This window comes from Lynx rufus, unplaced genomic scaffold (genome assembly GCF_022079265.1).
Source record: "Lynx rufus isolate CCGP_SWC_20201006 ecotype Redwood Valley unplaced genomic scaffold, mLynRuf1.p SCAF_9, whole genome shotgun sequence".
NCBI lineage: Eukaryota > Metazoa > Chordata > Mammalia > Carnivora > Felidae > Lynx > Lynx rufus.
Window position 1 is genome coordinate 54930920 of NW_025814897.1, and position 22758 is coordinate 54953677.

General features: G+C 42.0%; 1 protein-coding gene across 1 annotated transcript in view; it reads left to right on the plus strand.

Moving 5' to 3' along the window:
* The first annotated feature begins 13334 nt into the window (after positions 1–13334).
* Positions 13335–22758, plus strand: part of PAK1 (p21 (RAC1) activated kinase 1) — a 158022-nt gene continuing 148598 nt past the window's right edge. Inside the window, exon 1 of the mRNA XM_047070105.1 lies at positions 13335–13459. The gene's annotated coding sequence lies outside the window, so the exon portion shown is untranslated. The remainder of the gene's footprint in view (positions 13460–22758) is intronic.

Consider the following 22758-nt stretch of genomic DNA (forward strand, 5'->3'; position numbering starts at 1 on the left):
CTGCAGTAGGAAAGTAGGTTATCCAAGGCCATGCTTAGTAAGTTTGTCACAGAACTGAGTTTGAAATCTGGGTTTTCAGAATGGCTGAGCAGGTCTGCTCCTCCCGGACTATGCACAAACATCCATGGGATTTGGGGAATTTCCTTGTGGAGGTGACAGACATTTGAGTTGTTGTGCCATGGGCGAATGGCATCATCCATATGCCCTCTACCAGTGACTCTTCCATGGCAACCTAGTTGAGGCTGAGGCTGCAAGGCCAAAAGGCGAAGGATGCTGTCCACAGCAGGTGTAAAGTCATGAGATTCTATCTCTTTCTCTGCATCATTCATTCGGCTGTCCATTCCTCCATTCATTCTTGCAACTGTTCAACAAAACTTGCTTTGGGCATGATCCCTGCCATCAAGGAGATCCCTGATTATTGGGACAGACAGACATGTAAAAAGCCAATTAAGGTACAAAGTGTAATAAAGAGATAGCCAAAGTTTCATTGGAAAACCTAAAAGGTAGTGTCTTATCCACCTAGGGTGGAGTAAGGCCACGAGGGCAGAAAAGGTTTCCCAGAGGTGGGATCCTGTGCTGGATCTAAACAGTTGAGCAGGAAATATTGAAATGAAGAACAATAAGGAGGAAATGCGTACCGGGATGAGGGAACAGCCTGAGGGAAGACACCACTAAAATTCTATGAATGATATGACCATTTATTTAAAAAGCATTTGTGTTTATTTACATGTGTATAGATATAAAAGAGGTTAGATGTTACAATGTTAACAATAGTTACCTATGGTGGGATTATAGGTGACCTTTAGAATGTCATTTTTTATTTTCCTCCAGTTTTCCTATGTATTTTTTTTTAAAGTAATGAATGGGTGTCACTCATGAAATAAAATAATAACAATTAAAAAAATTTTAAACCCTTTTCATAGAAGCTGTTCTTCCTTTGTGACTGAAAGTCCCCAAGATGGTAATGAAGGTTTTTATCAAGAAAGACTTTCTGCCATGTTTGGGAAATTTTATTTCACATAGGTTTTCAGAAAAGACTTTATATTAGATTTCTATATATAAACACATATTTCCTACAATTTAAAGAGGCACAAAAATTCAGGAGCAAGGGTGTTAAAACACAGCTATTCCTTCAGACATTTATTTACCAAATATGTATCATGCGTCTCTTTGAAGGTCCACAGATGATTCAGGCAAGGAGATCCCTTCAAAGATAGGCCATACAGATAAAAATGAGAGTAAGACAAGGCAGAGAAGGCCAAGGGCAGGAAGAGAGGTCAGCTGTGGCCCTGTGGGAGAGATAGGAGTCAGAGAAGGAGTGATAATGGGCTTTCATGGATCGCTACCACTTTTTTTTTTTAATGTTTATTCATTTTGAGAGAGAGAGAGAGAGAGAGAGAGGGACGGGGTGTGTACGTGGGGTGGGGAGGGACAGAGAGAGACAGAGAGAGAAAATCTCAATCAGGATCTGCATAGCGCAAAGTCCAATGTGGGGCTCAATCTCATGAATTGTGAGGTCATGACCTGAGCCGAAATCAAGAGTAGGACATTTAACCGACTGAACCACCCAGGCGCCCTCCCCTGCCCCACTATTCTTACCAGCATTAGTCCAAAAGACAGTGAACAACCACAACACTCAAAGTATAAATTGCAAACCATTAGCAGGTCATGAAATCAGTTTTATTTTATTTTATTTTTATTTTTTAATTTTTTTAACGTTTTATTTATTTTTGAGACAGAGAGAGACAGAGCATGAATGGGGGAGGGGCAGAGAGAGAGGGAGACACAGAATCAGAAGCAGGCTCCAGGCTCTGAGCCATCAGCCTAGAGCCCGACGCAGGGCTGGAACTCACGGACTGCAAGATCGTGACCTGAGCTGAAGTCGGATGCTTAACCGACTGAGCCACCCAGGTGCCCCTATTTTATTTTATTTTATTTTATTTTATTTTATTTTATTTTATTTTATTTTATTTTATTTTTATTTTAGAGATAGAGAGAAAGCAAGGCAGAGGGGCAAAGGAAGAGGGAGAGAGAATCCCAAGCAGTCTCCTTACTCAGTATGGAGCCAGTTATGGGGCTCAATCCCATGACCCTGGGATCATGACCTGAGCCAAAATCAAGAGTCAGATGCTCAACTGACTGAGCCACCCAGGCACTCCTTGAAATCAGTTTAAATGGTTAAAACTAGAAAATTTGAGGCCCTTTTTCTCCATGTTTATGTAGGTTTATTTATTTATTTTTTTATCGAGGTATAATTGACCTATAACATTATTAGTTTCAGGTGTGCAACATAATGATTCAATGTTTGTATATATTGTACAATGGTCACCATAATAAGTCTAGTTAACACCCATCCCATACATAGTTACAAAAATTTCTTTTTTCATGGGATGAGGACTTTTAAGATTTACTCTCTTAACAACTTTCAAATATCCAATATAGTATTTATTAACTATATATTCCTTACACTACATATTACACCCCCCTGACTTATTGTAACTAGAAGTTTCTGTCTTTTGACCCCTTCATCCATTCTGCCACACCCTTCCCCCTGCATTTGGTTTGTTTTATTTTTTATTTTATTTTATTAAAATTTTTCCCCATGTTTATTTATTTTTGAGAGAGAGTGAGAGAACGCAAGCTGGAGAGAGGCAGAGAGAGAGACACACACAGAATCTGAAGCAGGCTCCAGGCTCTGAGCTGTCAGCACAGAGCTCGACCATAAGATTATGACCTGAGCTGAAGTTGGAGGCTTAACCAACTGAGCCACCCAGGCACCCCGGTTTGTTTGTTTGTTTGTTTGTTTTTGATAAACTGTTTATGTTGAATAACTTCAGATTTATAGATAAGTTGCAAAGATACTTCAGAAAGTTCCTGCATATTCTTCATTCAAGCTTCCCCTAATGTTAACATCGTACATAGCCATTATACATGAGTCAAAACTAAGACATTAACATCGGTACAATATTATTAACTAAACTATAGATTTTATTTAGATTTCACCTGTTTTTCCACTTATGTGCTTTTTCTGCTCCAGGATCCAATCCAGGATACACACTGCATTTAGAAAACTAGTAAAAAGTGAAGTTATATAGAATATAATGGAAAATATCAGGGTACATTTCACAGGCTAAGGATATGTATTGTTGCATGAAACTGGTTTCCATTAATGTGTAAGTTCTATTTCTTATTGAAGGTAGCAGTTAAAAAAAAACAAGAGAGATACACTCTTAGAAGGCACCTAAGATTTATGCATTCTTGCCATTATGGAGATTAATATTCTAGCGAAAAACAAAACAAAACATTTGCATACAACAATGTGAACACCAGTACAGAATCCAGAAATGCAAAATAACACAAGACAGTAGGTCTGAGAGTCAGAAGACACAGCAAGGTAGAGATCCTTTTGTTCTCCTCATACTGATGTACTGAACAGCCTTGCCCTTCGGAATAGAACAGAACTGGCCCCTACACGTCGCTGAGTTGGGTGGAATTCTTGGATCAAGCAGCTGAATGGAATGCATCATAGGATAGAATGCACCACACACAGGACCTGAGCCCAGCACTACTCCCCTCAGGCTCCTCTCCTAGGCCCAGCTGTGCCCCTCATGAATGAATTAATGATTGTGAAAACAGCTGGTAAAATGCAGTTGGTATATGCACCTTGAGTGAGTCTCTTTCCCTCTGGACCTCAGTTTCCTCATCTGTAAAATGAGGACATGACTTTTACCCTGGCTCCCTCATAGAGCTGTTGAGAGAATCAAATGGGAAGAAGAGAAGTGTTTTGAAAATTGTTAAGGGCTATACAGATCTATAGAAAAGTGATGATTTCAGATATGAATCCTCATTGATATTATTGTTCTTTGGACAGTAAACATTTTGAGAACAATGATTATATTATTTACCTTCATAATTCTGGTGCCTATCACCATGCCTGGCCCACAGTAGGCCCGCTTGGCAGACTCATCTATACGTAGAGATAAGAGCCTAGGCACACCTTCCCCTCCCTGGACTTGCAGATGTTCACACAGTTCCCAAAGGTATCCCACCCCATGGTTTTCTCTTCCACCCAGCAGGGCAGAGTCCCCGCATGCTGATCCTGCACGTTTGGATCTAAGCATGAACCCTCTACCTTGCTCACTGGAGCAAGTTCTAGTTCTGGGTTCAAGCTAGTTCTGGGTTCAAACCACCCAGTTCAGTTTTTGTCTTTATTTCTGGTTTAAAAATAAACATCAGGTTATCCTTTAAAATAGTTTAAAAGACACACTATATAGTTATCCTTTAAAATAGTTTAAGACACACACATATGCATTATATATGCTGAAAATACTGAAAATTACAACCAAGAAAAGCAAATCTTACCATAACACCTGGCTTTAACAAATTATATAAAATAGGGGCGCCTGGGTGGCTCAGTTGGTTAAGCGTCCAACTTTGGCTCAGGTCATGATCTCACAGTTCATGAGTTCGAGCCCTATGTCAGGCTCTGTGCTGACAGCTGAGAGCCTGGAGCCTGCTTCAGATTCTGTGACCCCTCTCCCGCTCGCACTTTGTCTCTGTCTCTCTCTCAAAAATAAACAATAAAAAAAATATATACAAATTAAACCATAAAAAAATTTACCTTTTTACCTTTACCAAAAAACCTTTACTTTTACCCTTCCAATCCCTGAGAGTAAACACTATTAACAACTTTTCCTATACTTACACTGATATATTTTTACCTCCACTTTAAAAAACATATACAAACTACAGTGGTTACACCACAGGTTTTTTTGGCCTTTTTTTTTTTTTTTGCTGTTGTTTCTGTTTTTGTTCATCTGCTTTGCACTCAGCAACATAGAAAGAACATCTTTTTCAGGCCAATGCATAGAGATCCATTTAATTCCCTTTAGTGCCTGCATAGTATTCTGCTGTGTAAATGTATCATTTACTCATTTAGTTAGTCAAATATTGATGGATATTTAGTTGTTTCTGGTTTTATGTAGCTACAATGCTGCAATACACAAACTTGAACTTCATGTATTTGTCTATTTGTTTTTCTTGGTAGGATAGATTCCTAAAAGTGGGTCATAGTGAATACATGCTTTTAGTATTATTAGATGCTGCCAAAGTACCTTATATCAACAGTGTATATAGAGTGTCCACTTCTACGCATGGTAGGCATTATTAATCATTTTAGTGTTTGTTGAGTGAATATTCCTAAGCCCATCAAACTGAATGTGGCAGAAATGATGAATTGGCTCACTCAACATCCAGTCCAACTGCCTTCTGGTATGTCTTCCTGTACAAGAAGGTGGAAACATAAATCACTTTTTCCAGACTTGTTTCCAGGCAGTGTCCACAAACTAGATGTACCCTTGCAGGACCTGAGTTTGAAACTGAGTTAAGTGGGGGGAGGGGCAGGGCACAAGGTGACCGTCTATGCTGGTGTGAACTGTGGTGCAGATGGCAGGGTTCTGGAGCCAGCAGCCTTAAGAGAGGCTTTCCTATTGTGGTAAGAGCACTGCTCCCCTGGTGTTCCCACCGATAGGCCTTGGGGAATCACTTCTGAAAACCCAGTCTGGAGTCTTTACTTTCAGCACTCCCAATGATTTCTCAAGCAATTTATACCCTCAAATGTATGTTTTTATGCTTACACTGTCTAGAGTGGATTCTATGAGCTTGTTTCCTATTATATCCAATTGTTTGACATTGTCAAAGTATTAACCTCACTGAGGCCCAGCTTCCTTATTTGTAAAAAGGAGATAATAATACCTATCTATGGGGATGTTGTGAGGGTTAAATGGAATGACGTGTTCAAAGTGACTGACTCATTCTGGGTCCAGCAAGGCTTGTGGGAAGTGGGTCCTTTTTCTCTTCCTTCTTTTTAAGCTCAATAACCCTGTAATATCTAGCTACAATGTCATCTCCTTTTTTAAAATTTATTTATTTTGAGAGAGAGAGAGAGAAGGGGTGAGGCAGAGAGAGAGAGGGAGAGAGAGAATCCCAGGCAGTCTCGGCAGTCTCACCCCTGGAAGGCCGTCTTCTCTGGGTTCCCACTACATTTAATTAGTTCCTTTTACAGGTCATAAAATGTTGTACTGTGATTTCCTTAAAGATGTATTTGTGTTCCCAGCTAGCTTTTGAGCTCTTTGAGGGCAGGGGTGTTCACAATCCACCTCTATTTCTAGGGCCTGACACAGAGCAAAGGATGAGTGAAATATGTTGGTTGAATGAATTAGCCCTAATTCTGCCTTATTGAACTTCTCAGTTCCCACCCCTTGTTGTAACAGTCAAGTCTTAAGGTCCCCATTGTTATCTTAGACTAGGATCACTTGGCCACAAGAAAGAGGAAGCCTTTTAAACTAGCTCAAGCAAAGGCGGGTATGTCTGTTAAGCTTTAGGTGAAGGAAACAGAAATTAACTCTAGATGCTCTAAGTACAAAAAGATTTAAAGAGACACGAGGTACTCACAAGGTTGTTGCAAATATAGGAGAATTGAGTTGTAGGTTGGAATAACGACCCGAATAACCCTGCCAAACTGACTTGCCAGTGGAGCTACCAGCTCTGGCACAATTAGGGAGGTGGGGGATCAGAAACCCACCAAAGAATACGCAACACAGTTGCAACTGAGGGATCAGGATGCTGCTGCTGCTGTCATGACAACTGCCTCTAGACTCCCACAATGTTAGTGGCTGGCTGCTGAGATATGGCTACAGAAAAACCCAGTCTCTATAACTGTTGTTCCCAGCAGCAACAAAGCAACAGGAAGATGGTCTCTGTCTCACTTCTGCCTTTCCAAACTCTCACTAGTGCCTCTAACTCATGGAGCCTTCTCTCCCACCCGACCTCTATTTGTTTTCTATTGCTCAGTCACAAATTACCACAAAGTTAGTTGCTTAAAAAAATACGTATTTATTATCTCAGGTTCGGTGGGGTAGGAGTCTGGGAATGACTTAGATCCTTTAACCAGCATCTCCCAAGTCTACAATCACTGTGCTGGTGGGTTCGCTTATTTTCAGAGGCTTCTGAGCTCCCTCAGTTGTTGGCAGAATTCATTTCCTTGTAGCTGTAGGACTTATGGTGGTATGCTTTTTACAGACCAGAAGGAGAGAGAGAATGAGTCTGCTTGGAGCCTTATATACCCTGAGGGCACCAAGGAACAGTGACACTCCATAGTAATGAGCTCACCTAGTACTAAGATCTTGCCTTCTACATACAAGTTTTCAGTAAAAGGAACCAGAACTCTTTGGGAAATATCTGGTTTGAGGGTTGGGTCAAAGAAAGTATAAGAAAAGTCTAGAACATCTTGAGCCAAAAAGCAGGGAAGTGCTCAGAGAATGATGGGGGCATGTCAAAAGGACACTGAATGACACAACTACTTTAGAAAACAGTTTAGCAATTCTTATAGAGTTAAACATAAGTTTACCCTGCAACTCATCCATTTCACACCCGAGAGAAAGGAAAACCTATATCCACACAAAGATTTGTACATGAATGATCCTGGTAGCTTTGTTCATGATAGCCCCAAACTTGAAATGTCTGTGAACAGTTGAACAGAAAGTGTGTGACTCTTGATCTTGGGATTGTGAGTTCAAGCCCCGTGGTGGGTGTAGAGATTACTAAAAAAAATAAGTAAACTTTAAAAAAAATATGATAATTGAGCAAAAGATCTGAACTGGTACCTCACAAAAGAGGATATCCAAATGACCAACAAACTCATGAACATGTTTTTACCCTCATTAGTAATCAAAGGAATGCAAATTAAAATAATAATGCAATATCACTACATACCTACTTGAATGGTTAAAATAATAAAGATTGATAACAGCAGGTATTGGTGGGGATGTGGGCTAATTGGAACACTCATACACTGCTGGTGAAAGTGTACATTGGTTCAATTATTTTGGAAAATAGGTTTGGCATTATCTACTACAGTGGGTTTGATAATGCGAACCTATAAATAAAACCTGCTTAATTTGTCAGCAGACATCTCTGGTGCCTGTTGTCACATTTCCTTAGCCTCCCTCTGATTTCAGCCACAATTGTGGTAGACAATTCCAACTTTCCTCCTGCTGCCAGCTTCTCACCTCAAGTGTTCCGTATTCTGCCTCAGGACCTTCTCCAATATCTGTAGTTGCTTGCTGGACCTCCAAGCAAAGCCACAGAACCCAGGGGAGTCAACAGCCCTGGGGACAGCCCTCACCCAATGAGACATGGAAGTCAGTAGGACAAAAAGTTCTTGTCTTTCAGGTGGTTTATTCTGGGAGGCATTCTGTATGCTTCTCTGAGTTTCAGGCAGAAATGAGACCCTTACGGACACACAGTACATTGGCTTTCCCTTTTCCTAATCTCATTCCTGTTTCCTAGGGTCACCTCCCAAGTAAACTACCTGCACCCAAGTATTTATTTCATGCTCTGTTTTTTTGGAAACTGAAACTTAGGTAGTTGGGACCAAGACTGACCCCAAAGTGAACACCCACAGGATGGAATGATGAAACTGAATTACTCGTTGATCAGATGGCAACAAGGACTCAGTTGTTGGTGATAACCCCTGATATGCTACGCTTTCACGACCGAGTCCTTCACCTGTGGTAGACTGGAAGTACAAATGGAAGAAGTACATTAGATCATGCAGTACTTCCAGCATAGGGATTCTCAACCTCAAAGAAAGAAATTGCCCTCCTAAGGAGAAAAATTAAAAGAATCCTGGGTAGGGGGTGTGCAAAAGGGATAAAAACAGTTAAAAGGTACAAACTTCTTGTTACAAGACAAAGTCTTGGGGATGTAATGTACAGCATGGTGAATATCATTGACAATACTGTTTTGCATATTTGAAAGTTGTTAAGAGAGTAGATTTTAAAAGTTCTTATCACAAGAAAACTTGTAACTATATGTGGTAATGGATATTAACTAAACTATATGGTGGTAATTCTTCATAATATATACATGTATCAGATCATTATGTTGTACACCTAAAACAATCTTATATGTCAATTACATCTCAATAAAAATAAAGTATCCCTAGCCAGAGAAATTAAATACTAAGGAATAAGATTTTGTCAAATAGGGTTGATCTTTGGAGGCTACAAACCATTGTTATACTAAGATGCTTTTTTCCCACCTAAAAACAAATTTTCACATTGAATCGCTGAATTGTACACCTGAAACTAATATTACACTGTATGTTAACTAACTGGAATTTAAATAAAAACTTAAAAAAGAAGAACAAATTTTCATTTCTTTGGGGGAGATATTGCCCCTGATTGAGAATGCATGCTCTAGTGCTTGAATGGTATGGGGTAATGCTAATTCTAAGTTCAAGGAGTTGCCTGGATTTTACTATCTTAAAAGCCTTTAAGAAAGGGGCACCTGGGGGCACCTGGGTGGCTCAGCTCAGTTGGTTAAGTGTCTGACTCTAGATTTCAGCTCAGGTTAAGGTCTCACAGTTTGGTTCATGAGTTCAAGCCCCACATCTGTCAGTGTGGAGCCTGCTTGGGATTCTCTCTCTCCCTCGCTCTCTGCCCCTCCCCCACTGATGTACTCACACTCTCTCTCAAAATAAATACATAACTTAAAAAAAAGGAAAATTAAAAAAAGAAGAAGGGGCGCCTGGGTGGCGCAGTCGGTTAAGCGTCCGACTTCAGCCAGGTCACGATCTCGCGGTCCGTGAGTTCGAGCCCCGCGTCAGGCTCTGGGCTGATGGCTCAGAGCCTGGAGCCTGTTTCCGATTCTGTGTCTCCTTCTCTCTCTGCCCCTCCCCTGTTCATGCTCTGTCTCTCTCTGTCCCAAAAATAAATAAACGTTGAAAAAAAAAAAAAAAGAAGAAAAAGAAAGGGGCACCTGGCTGGCACAGTTGGTAGAGCATGTGGCTCTTGATCTTGGGGTTGTGAGTTCAAGCCCCACATTGGGCACAGAGTTTGCTCAAAAAATGTTTTATTAAAAGAAAAGCCTTGAAGAAAGGGAATATCAGGGTCAGGTCATCCACCTATCAATTCAGGACATGGTATGAACTCTAAAAGATCTCCACAGAAGGTTTTTAAAGAACCCTCCTCTCCTGCAACTGGAGAGCAGACTATGCTGAAAATGAGGCTCACAATAAAACAGTTAGCGTGGCAGCGATCCCTCGAATGTTCCCTTATGCTGAAGTCAGGGGTCCTATAGGTAGGGAGAGGCATTTGGGTGGATGCAACTAAGAATTTTGTACCTCTAGCAAGTAGCCCCCTCCAATTGTTAGCAGAGAGCAGTCACCCTTGATTTGACATTGCATTAGTTTCTTAATGCTGCTGTAACAAGCTATCACAAATGTAGTGGTTTAAAACAACACACATTCATTATTTCACAGTTCTGTGGTTCAGAAGTATGAAATGGGTATCACTGGACTAAAATCAAGGTGTCAGCAGGGCTCTGTTCCTTTCTGGAAGGAAGGATCTTTTTTCTTCCCTTTCCCAGCTTTTGGAGTTTTTATTTTTTAGTTGGTAGCTCTTTTCTGTATTCAAAGGGTGGGTAGAGTGTTTTGCACGTTGAATCACATCTCACATCTGGCCTCTTCTGTAGTTGAATCTACCTCTTTTCCACTCCCCCCCCTTTTTTAAATTTTTAAAAAATGTTTATTTATTTTTGAGAGAGAAAGAGAGACAGAATGTGAGTGGGGGAGGAGAAGAGAGAGAGGGAGACACACAATCCAAAGCAGGCTCCAGGCTCTGAGCTATCAGCACAGAGCCTGATGTGGGGCTTGAACTCAGAAACTGTGAGATCATGACCTGAGCCGAAGTCGGACACTTAACTGACTGAGCCACCCAGGTGCCCCATCCCCCCCCTTTCCATTTTTAAGGATCCTTGTCATTACACTGAGTCTGCCTGGATAATCCAGAATAACCTCTTCATCTCAAGATCCTTAACTTAACCACATCTGCAAAGTCCCTTTTGTCATGGGGGGTAATATATTTATAGATTCTTGGGATTAGAATGTGAACATTAGAATGTAAGCCATTATTCTGCCCACCACAGAGACCAAGCAAAAATAGTTTAGATTAAAACTAATTTGCTAGATTATGATCTTGGCTTAGAGTAACTCCTCTACACCTCAGTTTTCTCATCAACAAAATGGGGGGATGACAGTAGTCTGTCTCAAAGGGTTATTGGAGGTTTAAAGGAGTGCTTAGAACAGTATCTGGCACACAGTGAAGCACTGTGTGAGCATTTGTTACATTTTTATAACATATTTATTCTGACTATGTGTCAGGCACTGTTCTAGATACTGGGAATAAGGATAGTATAGATAGGAGTAGGACTTGCCTTCAAGGAGCTCAGGAAGTTAGGTACACAAATACAGTTACTAGGCTGTGGTACATGCCACAAGAGGCATGAAAGTAATGTAAGATTACAGCATCGTGAAGGCTCAGGGAAACTGAAGAAATATTAGTTGAATGAACAAATGAACATGATATTTGAGCTGGGCTTTGTAGGATAGCTGTTGGCCAGTGAGATAAAGATTGAAGGGCTCCGAGACATGAAAAAATGTGTATTCAAAGAACGTTAAGCACCATTTCAGTGTGGCTGCAACAAAAGATATTCCATGTGAGATGAAGCTAGAAAGGCTGCTATAGGCATCTAGGTTGCACAGTGCCAAGTTAATGGGTTTGGATTTCATCCTGAAAGCAACAAAAGCCGTTCAGAGTGTTTAAACAGGGTAAGGCATCATCAGGTTTGTGGTTTTAAAAGGCTTCTCTGATCACCAGCAAGAATGACTGGATTTGGAGGGACTGAAACTGCTCCAGTTGTCCAGGTGATGGTAGTGAAGAGAAGGGCAAGGACTTGAGAAATATATAGGAGACTCCAAACAGTCTCCTAAAGTTGGCGACCAACTTGGTAAGAGTGTTGAGGGGATAAAAATGGGGGCTTTGTCCTGGGCGATGGTAAGACCAGGAAGTAACCTGAGTAGTAAGTTTGGGGAAAAGTGGTAATAGGAATGGCCAACATTCCAAAGGGCTTAATATAAGCTAAGTTGTAGTTACTATTATTATGGTAAAACAGGCATAGAGAGATGGAGTTAAGGATACACAAGTACTATTTATTACGGAGAAATCTGTGGCTTAGAAATGTTAAGGTCCTATCGCTAACAGTACAGCTGGGAATTGAAACAAGGCACTCTGATTCCAGACCCTTAGTCGCCAACGTTGTTTCAGTTCTGGCATATAGAATTTGAGGTACAGTAGGGTATACAAGTGATGCTATCCAGGAGGTATTTGGAAGTATAAAATCTGAGCTCAGGAGAAAGGTTCCGGTTGAACGTAGCCTCCACCGTAGAAGAAAAATGGGAAAGGAAACCCATTCTCTCTTTCAGTTCACAATAGTTCAAACCTCCATTATCATTTCGGGGTCTCCCCGCCCCGCGCCTTTCCCCACAAAGAAAACAAACAGTATAATAAAGTGGCTTTGAGGTCACAGGAGATGGGATCGTTTTCAAATTCAGTTCTTGGCAATGAGCTAGCAGATGCAGCGGTGCTTTTTAACTTGAAGAGAAGGACCACAAGATCAGGGGGTCAGTTGTCTTTTTCGACCCTAGACTACTACACCATTAATGCCCCCAGAAATCATCACAAAACCTTCCTGGAGAAAGGCAGCGCAGAGTCTGCAGCCGCAAGAGGGTCAAAGGGGAGAGGAGAGATGCCGGCGCAATGACATCACGCAACAGCCGGGTGATTCCCCAGCCTCTGGCGTCATGCGCCGATGACGTCATCCCAGGCGCTCACCCCTCCCCCCCCAGGCCGGGTTGGCCTCGTTCACGTGGGTCGCGCCTGTTCTCCCCGCCCCCTCCCACCTGCGGGAGGCGGGGCGGGCCTGGCTCGGCTGGCGCCGCTGCCTCGCGGGGGAGGGGGCGGGGGCCCGTGGGAGAGGCGGTCTGGCCTGGCCGGGCGGCGTACAATAGCGCGGCTGCGGGCGGGGGAGGCGGCCGGGCTGTGGCTGCAGCTGGAGCCCTAGGTACCGGCGGCACTGTAGACGCCCCCTCCCGGCTTTTTCCCCACGTCCCCTCCACTACGTTCGTCCCGCGCGCCTCCCCGCTGTCGCCCTCACCGGCTCTGCCGTCCTACTTCACCGACGCTTTCCCCTCAGAGTCTTAACCCCCTCTTTCACGGAGCCCCGTGCTCTCAAGATCCCCTCAAACAACTCCGCACCTCATTCCCCAGAGGCCGCCCGAGTCCCCTCACATTCCCGCCCCTCACAGCACCCCCTACTCCCGCGTCGCCTGCCTCCAGCCCTCTCACGGTCGCTGACCCCCGCCCCCCGCCCCCGTCCTGAGGGGACTCCCCGGCTCGAGCAGGGTGGGGGAGGCGCCGAGCGCGCGGCGGCGGCGGCGGGAGGGAGAAAGTGAAGCGGCCCCTCGCGCACACTCGCGCGCTCACTCCCCGGCTCGGCCGCCGCCACCAGGGTGGAGGAGGAGGAGGAGGAGCGGAGTCGAGCCGAGCGAGCGCGGAAGGTGAGAGCCGGCCTCGCGCGCGGCCCCGCTGGCGTCGCAGGCTGCCGGGCTGGGGCGCGAGGGTGGGGGCGGCGCGGGGTCAGGGCCGGGGCCCATTCATTCCCCGCGGCCGGGCCGGGCGTGCGGGCGGGGGCGCCAGGTAAGGTGGGGCGGGGCGCCGCCCGGCGTGGCCGGCGGCCCTCGGCGTACCAACAAAGGCCCCCCGTGCACTCCCCGGCGAGGCTGCAGCTCTCAGACGCTGGGGACCCGGGGGAGGTCCGGGGCGGGGGAGGGGCCCGGAGACCCGACAGGTCCGGGGCTCGGAGCCGCCTCCCTTGCTAACTTTGCGGTCCTTCGGCGCTAACCGTGGCGGGCCACCGGGAAGCCTAGCCGAGCGGCGTCCGATTCATTCTGCACGGAAAAAACTCCCTCCTGTCCAGGCCGGGGCAATCACCTCTAGGGTTCACCTCCTTGAAAAATACGGCTGGATGGAGCTTGACTTGGGCAGCCCCTCCCCCACCCCGGGAATACTCTTAACTTGTGGAGTTAAAAACAAACAAGGAAAGGAGACCTACGGTTACTTTACGCTTAATATTCCATTTCGAAAGACATGATTGTTATGGCTTTTACTGTCTTGAATGTTTAAGCAGCAAATATTGCTGCGAGTATTTTGGAAAAATACGTAAGAAGTTTTGGGTATTTGTGGGTGTCGGGAGCAAAGTGCTTGTTGTTTGTGAAACCTCTTTGATAACTGTCTTCTGCTTTTTTCCCAGTACTGAAAGGTGAAGGGAAGGGTTGGTACTATGGTTACCAGTAAAAATTCAAATTCATTACTGTAGCCCATGTTTTAAAACTTGTTTCTGAGAAAAAGCTGTAGTTTTGCCTTGCTGTGCCTTTGTTAGGAGAAAACAGGAATCAACAATATACAGATGCCTCATTGGCCTTACCTTGTGACTTCACCTTAGTGACCTTGAGCAGTTCACTTCCAGCCTGAAAATTCCAGGACTTTGCTTTTATGCCCTAGAAATCGGCAGGTATCAAGCACCTACTCAGCTTTGAAGAGTCTACTGAATAATCCTGCCACATGCCTCATCCCCCAGGTCTTTGCTAGCCTCCATCCTCAAACTCCTCTCAGGCAAAATTGACTTCTCTTTGGGATCCCCAGAGGCCCAGCAGGATTTTTATGTCACTTGTAACAATTTTTTTGTTCCTATTTGGGAAATCCTATATCGGGTGCACCTCACTCGACTGGAAACTCTATTTGTCAAAAAGGGTTTTGGGAACATGGACCCTGAAACATTCCCTGAGGCTTATCCATATCCTTACCTGTATGAGCTCATGGGTTTATCTGGTAAATTTGCTTACTCAGGCATTCATTTACCCAACATTACTGGAGTCTGGAGAGCTCCTATGTTTTGGGTCTTCTGCTAGGACTATGGGGATTCAGATTCTATTAAGACATTCCCTGATTTCAAAGAGCTCAAAGTCTAGCAGGTGAGGTACACATGTAAACAAGGAAGGCCTGCCCTAATAATCTCTGGGGGGCTCCAGTTGTACAAGAAGTAGTGTGCAATAATTGAGGCTGCAGGACCTGTTTTACAAGTCTTGTCCAGGCCAAAGTGAGTCTTGTGGGGAAGGTGGTGACCTGCCTCTCATTCATAAGACAGCACTTGACAGAAAGTTTGTTCAGTTCAGTTAAATATACATTTACTAAGCTCCTGTTAGGGGCCCTTTGCTAGGCTTGGAGAAGGCAGTGCCTTGTGAAAGAAGGGCGCTCTGTATCCGGAGAGACCTTTGTAAAATTAAACCAGATCACATCATGTCTCCCTCCCTCCCGACTAGTCATTGTCTAAAGACAAACTCTTTAACATGAATAAGAAACTCTCAAAGATCAGATTACTGCTTACCTCTGCAGATTCACTTTCTATAGCTTCCCTGCCATACTCTTTCTCATTTCTGCTTTTCCCTGGTGCTATTCTTTCCAATGGAAATGCTGGCCTCCCACCCACTACCTGCCTGTGGAGAAGTGCTTGTTGGACCTCTGGGAAGCAGTCCAGTAGTCATTCCTCCTATTACTTCCATGGAATTGGTTGCTCTTCCAATCTCTGGCTCATGTACATACCACCCTTATAGCTCTCTATAGTACTCTATTGCAATTATTTGAGTTCCCCCCCCCCCCCGTAAATCTGTGAATTTCTTGAGGGTAGGATCTGTTTAATTTTAGTGCCTAGCAAAGTTCCTGGCTCTGAATATGTTTTTGAAATGAATGGATGTATGAAGAAGCAAATCAAGACCAATGGGATAGAGGCTTCTTAATCTTCTGGGTTACAACAATTAGCTCCAAGTGTGGTTCCTACATGAACAGCATCAACATAATCTGGGAATTTTATAGAATGGCAAATTACTTTTCCCATCCCAGGATCTACAAATGAAAAACTGTGGAGTTGCGCCCCCCCCCCACCTCTGCTTTAACAAGTCCCCTGGGCAATTCTGACACTTGATAAAGTTTGAAAACTACTGAGTTAAAAGATCTGCTTTTGATAAGACGTCTCCTTGCCAGCTCCCTCACACTCTTCCCTTCCCTCTCTTCCCCCACTCCCTTCTTTTTTCTTCCTTAGCACTTACTGCCTGACATTCCATCCCAATCCATCCTATCCTGTCCTATCCCATCCCATCCCATCCCATCCCATCCCATCCCATCCCATCCCATCCCATCCCATCCCATCCCATCCCATCTGTCTGTCTTGTGTCTTTTGCCACTAGATGGAAAGCTTCCTGAGAGTGTTTTGTCTGTTTTTTTTTTCCTGCTACTTTATTCCCATTGCCTAGAGTAGTGGCTGCATATAGCAGGCTTTCAGTTTTTGTTAAATGAGAATCATAAGATGATTTACTCCTATATATCGCCAGCTGCGACATTGGGGTTTTATTAAAGAATAGTTCTCAGAATGAAGAGGAACCAAAGCTAATATGCAAATCCAAGTGGGATTCTAGCATTTTTGGGGATTTATTTTAGACTGAGCTTATCTTCCCTTCCCTTTTACATCTGTCTTTCTCCACCAAAGCCTGCAGTTTTTTCAGCTATCGTTCTTTTAGCCAAGACCTGAAAACTGCTGTCAAAATATCTTAGGCTAGGATTATTTCTTGGGAATTTTCAACTTGGTTTTGCAAATCTAAATAAGCACCCTAACTTTTGAGTTTTTGGATTTCAAACTGTCTCTTCCGGATCTTCTGTGGTTTTTGTCTTTTTCTAGAGATACTTAAAGCCATACAAGGGCCTGTTTGACTCCACACAAAGGTTTCTCTTCCTTATGAAGCTCTTAAAATATTTTGTTTCTTTCACTTTCCTATTAGCCCTAAGATACCATATCCAGTTTTCTCCTTTCCTAACTTACCTCTGAGAGATTGGCTTCATTTGCTCATCCGTTTATTTATAAACAATTATTGAGACTTTCTCTACCATGTGCAAGGCCCCTTGTTGGGACAGGATGTTCAGGTACACATAGGATGCGGTTCAAGTCCTCAAGGTGTTAAAGATACTACAACATGGTATGATAAGAGCTGAAATGAAGGGATAAAGTAGAGGGGTAAAAAAGTGATGTGTACTTTGGAAGATGGGAGAAAGCTGTCTTTCTAATTTTTTTTTATCAGTTTAGGAATAGTTTATCAAACAAGTGTCATTTTGATAAGCAGACTTTTAAAAATATCTTGATTAAGAGATCGATGGCTTTGTTGGGGAAAACAAAAACAAAAATTAAGGTGGAATCAGTAGTTGCTAATTGAGACAATTCTTAATTGTGTTGTTGCTGGTTATAATGAATTTTTCTCCCCTCCCTCCCTTTTTGAAAGTTTATTTATATTGAGAGAGAGAGAGCAGAGGAGGGGTCAGAGAAAGGGAGAGAGAGAATCCCAAACAGGCCGTGCAATGTCAGTATCTTAGCACAGAGCCCAGTGCAGGGCTCAGTCTCACATGAACTGTGAGATCATGACCTGAGCTGAAATCAGGAGTCGGACACTTAACCGATTGAGCTACCCAGGTGCCCCTTGCCCCCTTTTTTATCTTTCTAAACCATAACCAGAAAGTAGGGGAAAAACCTTTTTTTTTTTTTTTTTTTGTAAAGAGAGAAGTTGAAGGTTTTCGAAAGCATGTTCTATTTCATAGATATCATTTTAATTCCTAAGGATTAATGTTGTAATTTGGAGTGGGAGGAATGGTCAGGCAACCTTAGTGTCTTATTACTGCATGATCTTATGGAAGTAGTTTTATTTGTGTACCTTTTGTCCAGCTGTAAAATGGGGATAGTAACAGTTGCTACGGGTAGCTTACAAGGGTACGAAGCAACTAAATACAATATTGATTATAAAGGAACCTTTGGAAAGTATAGTTTGTTAGCAGTTATCAGGTGGTGATAAACCTTATTGAATACCTGTTATGTATCAGACATTATGTGAGTTGTTTTCTGCAATCTTCAAAATAATGTAATAATATACGATGATTGCTAGTATCTCTGTTTAATGGATAAAGAGCTTGAGGCTCAAACTGGCAAAGGGAATTTGTTCAAGGTTTTGCTGAAAGTAAGTGGTAGACCTCTGTTTCAGTTCATATTCACCTAATGCCAGCAATTATGTGTTATGTTCATTACCCAGGCTGCTTTAATTTTTCTGTATAGAGGATATAGGAACATTTTGCAAGTATATTGCTGTGAGAGTTAAAATAAATTTTTTCTTCATTTAGCTTGCTCTCTTTTTTTGTGCATAGAAAGATTGGTGAAGACAGATTTACATGCATTTACATTTATCATTCATACAGAGAAAAAAAGAACATTTTTGCTTGGTGTTTTTTGTTTAGTCTTCACAACAGCCCTGTGAGGTAGGTATTTCCATTTTATGAGTTAGGAGACTGGATTATAGAAGTCTTGATTTGCTCAAAGGCACATCATTAGCAAATGAGTAAATACTGATTTAAAACTACATTTTTTGAATCTCATTGCAATACTTCACTTTTGCCACTGTATCATATTGCCTTTTAAATTCTGTCAAACTAAACTTTGGAGCACTAGAAATATCCTTGTAGATTGCTTCTTACTCTCTTTAGCCTTTTCCTTCTAAGAAAATCCTGACTGAAGTCCACGGTATGAACCACAAAAAAAAAAATTGCTGGTAAAACTGTCAGATATTCATGATATTGCAGACTTATAAGATAACGCTTCCCTACTGAAGCTGAGAAATTAGGACTTTATCCAGCATTCTGTGTCACCTGTGTCTGAATATTCATTTCCCTTTGCCATCATAAGTTTATTAACATAATGTCATACATTTTTCTGCTCCTGCATTAAGCTTTATCTTTCACAAGTAACTTCTTCCACCACTCTATCCTCCCAGTCTTTGAGATGGGGGAAATGATCTACATGCTAGGATCCTCCAGATTATCCCCTCTCTGACAATAATGTGTAAGTCTAGAGGGAACCAGAAGTTCATTGATCCCTCATTAATACGATTTTGTTTGGTATTAATTCCCTAAAATTGATTTAAGTTTTAGTTATAACAAGCCCCTTATATCTTGGCCCTTATTCATGGAGTCAGGGTGAGGTAATCTGCATGCAGCATTGGGAAGTTCATTCTTATTTATGGGACTTTCTTATTCCATTTTCTACTTTCAGCCCTCTCTCATGTCCCTTTCAGACTGTGTAAGTACCAAGTGAGGCTGGCAAGAACATTTTTCTCCTTTACAGAATCTGCTGTTTGAATCTTTTGAGGTGACAAATGACAGTGACACAATATATATGACTTCTACCTTCATCTCCCTGCCTGTATCTTCAAGGCCCAGTTTTCCTTATTCTCTCACTGATTCCCTCAAAGCTGGGATTAATGTCTTTTTCATTTGAACCCTTGTCTCCATGTACTTTGTATGTTGCTGCAATATTATTGCTTTCTAGGGAAGGAGATAGATGTAGGAGGGAGAGCACTAAATTTGAAGTTAGGCAAAGACTTATTTGGACATTTATTTAAATATGTTTCTTAGTTTGGAAAATAGAAATAATACCTAACTCACAGAGTTGTGAAAACTCAGTTAATAATACATGTGAAAATGAATGTTGTACACCTGAAGCTAATATAACACTGTATCTTAGGTATACTGGGTTAAAAAAATAATTATGTAAAAATGAATTGTAGGGTGTTAGGTAGAATTGTTGTAACTTATTGACCTCAATGATTTATAGCAGTGGTTTTTAATTTTGGTTATTCATTTGAAATACTTGTGAAGATGTAAAAAAAAAAAAAAAACCAAACAAAACAGTTGCCTGGGCTCTAAAGTCTGCTTAATTAAAATCTCTTGGAATCTCTATTTTTGAAGGTTTAAGGTGATTCTGATATGCAGCCAAGGTTGAGAAGTATTGCTTTATATTGTAATATTTTGTATAAAGTCTTTGGTAACTCTTATATGAAAATTAATGTTTTAATTGTTATTTAAGGTTCATTTGCTAGACACATATTGAGCATCAAGGCATTGTCAGGGGCTCTGAAGGAGTAGATGAATAATACCTGGTCCCTACCCTTAAGTTTATAGTTGAGAAACAGACATGTCCATAGATAATTATATTGAGACAAAAATGGCATGTGGAGACATATGCTATGTGAAGACAGAGGAAAGACATCTTCTCTACCTGAAATGGGGGTGGCCTGGCAAGGCTTCTTCTTCTTCTTCTTCTTTTTTTTAATGTTTATTTTTGAGAGAGAGAGGGAGTAGAGGTGTGAGCAGGGGAGGGGCAGAGAGAGAGAGACACAGAATCTTAAGCAGATTCAATTCTGTCAGCGTAGAGCTTGATGTGGGGCTTGAACTCATGAGCCATGAGATCGTGACCCAGCCGAAATCAGAAGTCAGAATCTTAACTGACTGAGCCACCCAGGTGCCCCATGCCTGGCAAGCTTCTGAATGGAAGTGACAGCTAAGTTGTGTTCTGAGAGATGAACAGGGGTTAACCAAGCACAGTTGGGGAGGAGTAGGAAGAGAGGAGAGAGGAACAACCTTCTTGAAAGAGAGCAGTGTGAGTGTTAGAAGTCTTGAGAGTATGTTTGGGTATCCCTAAATATTTTAGTACATTTACAGGATGGGGTGCAAGGTAGGGAGCCATAAAAGCAGAGAGAAAGACAAGGCCTAGATGATGAAGGGCCTCTTGTGTAGTGTATAAAGTATTGTCACTAATATTATTTCACTTTATTCTTTCAACAAGTATGTGGATTAGCTAGCTAGGACTGTAATTGTTTTATCTCCATTTTATAGAATAGGAAACAGAGGTTAACTGGATTGCCTGGACTGTACAGCATCACAGCTATGATTTGAAGCCAGGTCCTTTTGACTCCAGAATACAGAAGAATAAATGAAAAAAACCCAGAAAACCAAAAAAAAAAACCAAAAAACAAAAAAACCCAAACCAACAAACCTGTCAGTTTTATTGTGGAAATGTAACCAGTAATATCATTTATTTTCTTTTAATCTTCTTAAAACATGAGTTTGGGTTGGTGATCTCCCTGCTTCCCAGCCACCTGCTTCCCCCAGCCTCATTGTTCACTGGGGATAAATGAGATCAGGAACGTATGAACATCAACAGCCTCATTACAACTGACCTCTCACCAAGGACTTTCAAGGTACCAAACACTTTACATTTGATTTTTACTTTACTCTTCAAAATAATCCTATAAGAGAAATGCTGTTTTATACTCATTTTACAGATGAGAAAATTTAGGAGCAGATAGATCAAACTGGGATTTGGAGACATTTTTATGATTATTACTCTATGACCATGGCAAGTCACTTAACCACGCAGAGCCTCAGTTTTCCTGAGCTGTTTTATAGATGCATTAAATCTTAGGCTAACTTCCCCAGCTCAAATATTGTATGACAGTGATTTTTTTTACCTTTACTCTTTCTCCTCTGTCCTCACTTTTCTTCTGTAATACTCTAAGACATAATCCATCAGTGACAGTGTTTTAGTATGGAAACAATTCTCAATGGTGGGGAATGGCTGCAGAAGGACCTCGTATAATGGAAGGACTTTTAGCCACCACCCCCCTCCCCAACACCTGTTGGAGAATTACTATTTTATAACGTTTTCTTCCATTTAAGATTATTTTCCCATTTGGAGTCATCTGATCAGTCCTGAGTCAGATTTTTATTTGTTATCAGGATAGATTTTGCTTGATTAGTTTAAGAAATTATTGGTGTGCCTGGGTGGCTCAGTCAGTTAAGTGTCTGACTCTTGATTTTGGCTCAGGTCATGATCTCATAGTTTGTGGGATCGAGCCCTGCATCTGGCTCTGCTTGGGATTCTCTCTCTCCCTCTCTCTCTGTCCCTCCCTTTCTCCCTCTCTCAAAATAAATGAACATTAAAAAAAAAGTTATCTATATATAATTTGCAAAGTAACTTAAAAAATTTTTTTTAACGTTTGTTTATTTTTGAGACAGAGAGAGACAGAGCATGAACGGGGGAGGGTCAGAGAGAGAGGGAGTCACAGAATCTGAAACAGGCTCCAGGCTCTGAGCTGTCAGCAACAGAGCCCGATGCGGGGCTCGAACTCACAGACCGCGAGATCATGACCTGAGCCGAAGTTGGACGCTTAACCGACTGAGCCACCCAGGTGCCCCAAATCTGCAAAGTAACTTGAAACAAGAAACCAGATAAGCAAAGGAGAAGAATTCATAATGATAGACCTTTGAAACTCCAAATTTTCTGAGCAGCCTAGAGACAATTTATATGTATTTAGATATTACTATTTTCAAAACACTTTCATATACAATCTCATTTCATTCTATCTTTAAGGCATCTTATTTTTACAGGTGGAAAGAAGGTATGTGCTTATCTATGATAACATGGCCATGAGTTTGGAAGTTTGCAATCTCCAAATCTAGTGTTGGCTCCTGATCATTTGGGTGTTGCTTACAGTGGCACTTCCTTCATTTTCTCTTGATTTCTAAAAAATTCCTAGTTCTTTAGAGAATGGTAAAGCTATTTACAGCTTGTTCTCTTTCCCAAAATCATGTTGTTTCTACCCACTAACTCTTGTCAGAGAATTGTCTTGACAATTCTGTCCCAGGCTAGTTGGGAATGGCTGCTGAACGTATTCTTATTTGTGGGCTTGTAGAGTAGGGGCAAAACACACACACTTTCACGTGCATAAAAACTCAGTATGTCTCTACAGTGTATCTATTTATCAATTCCTACATTGGTCTACAAATATTTATTGGTTGCTTCCTATGTGCCAAGCCTTGTGATTAATACTTGGGGTACAATCATAAATAATATAGAAATGATCCTTCTCATTAC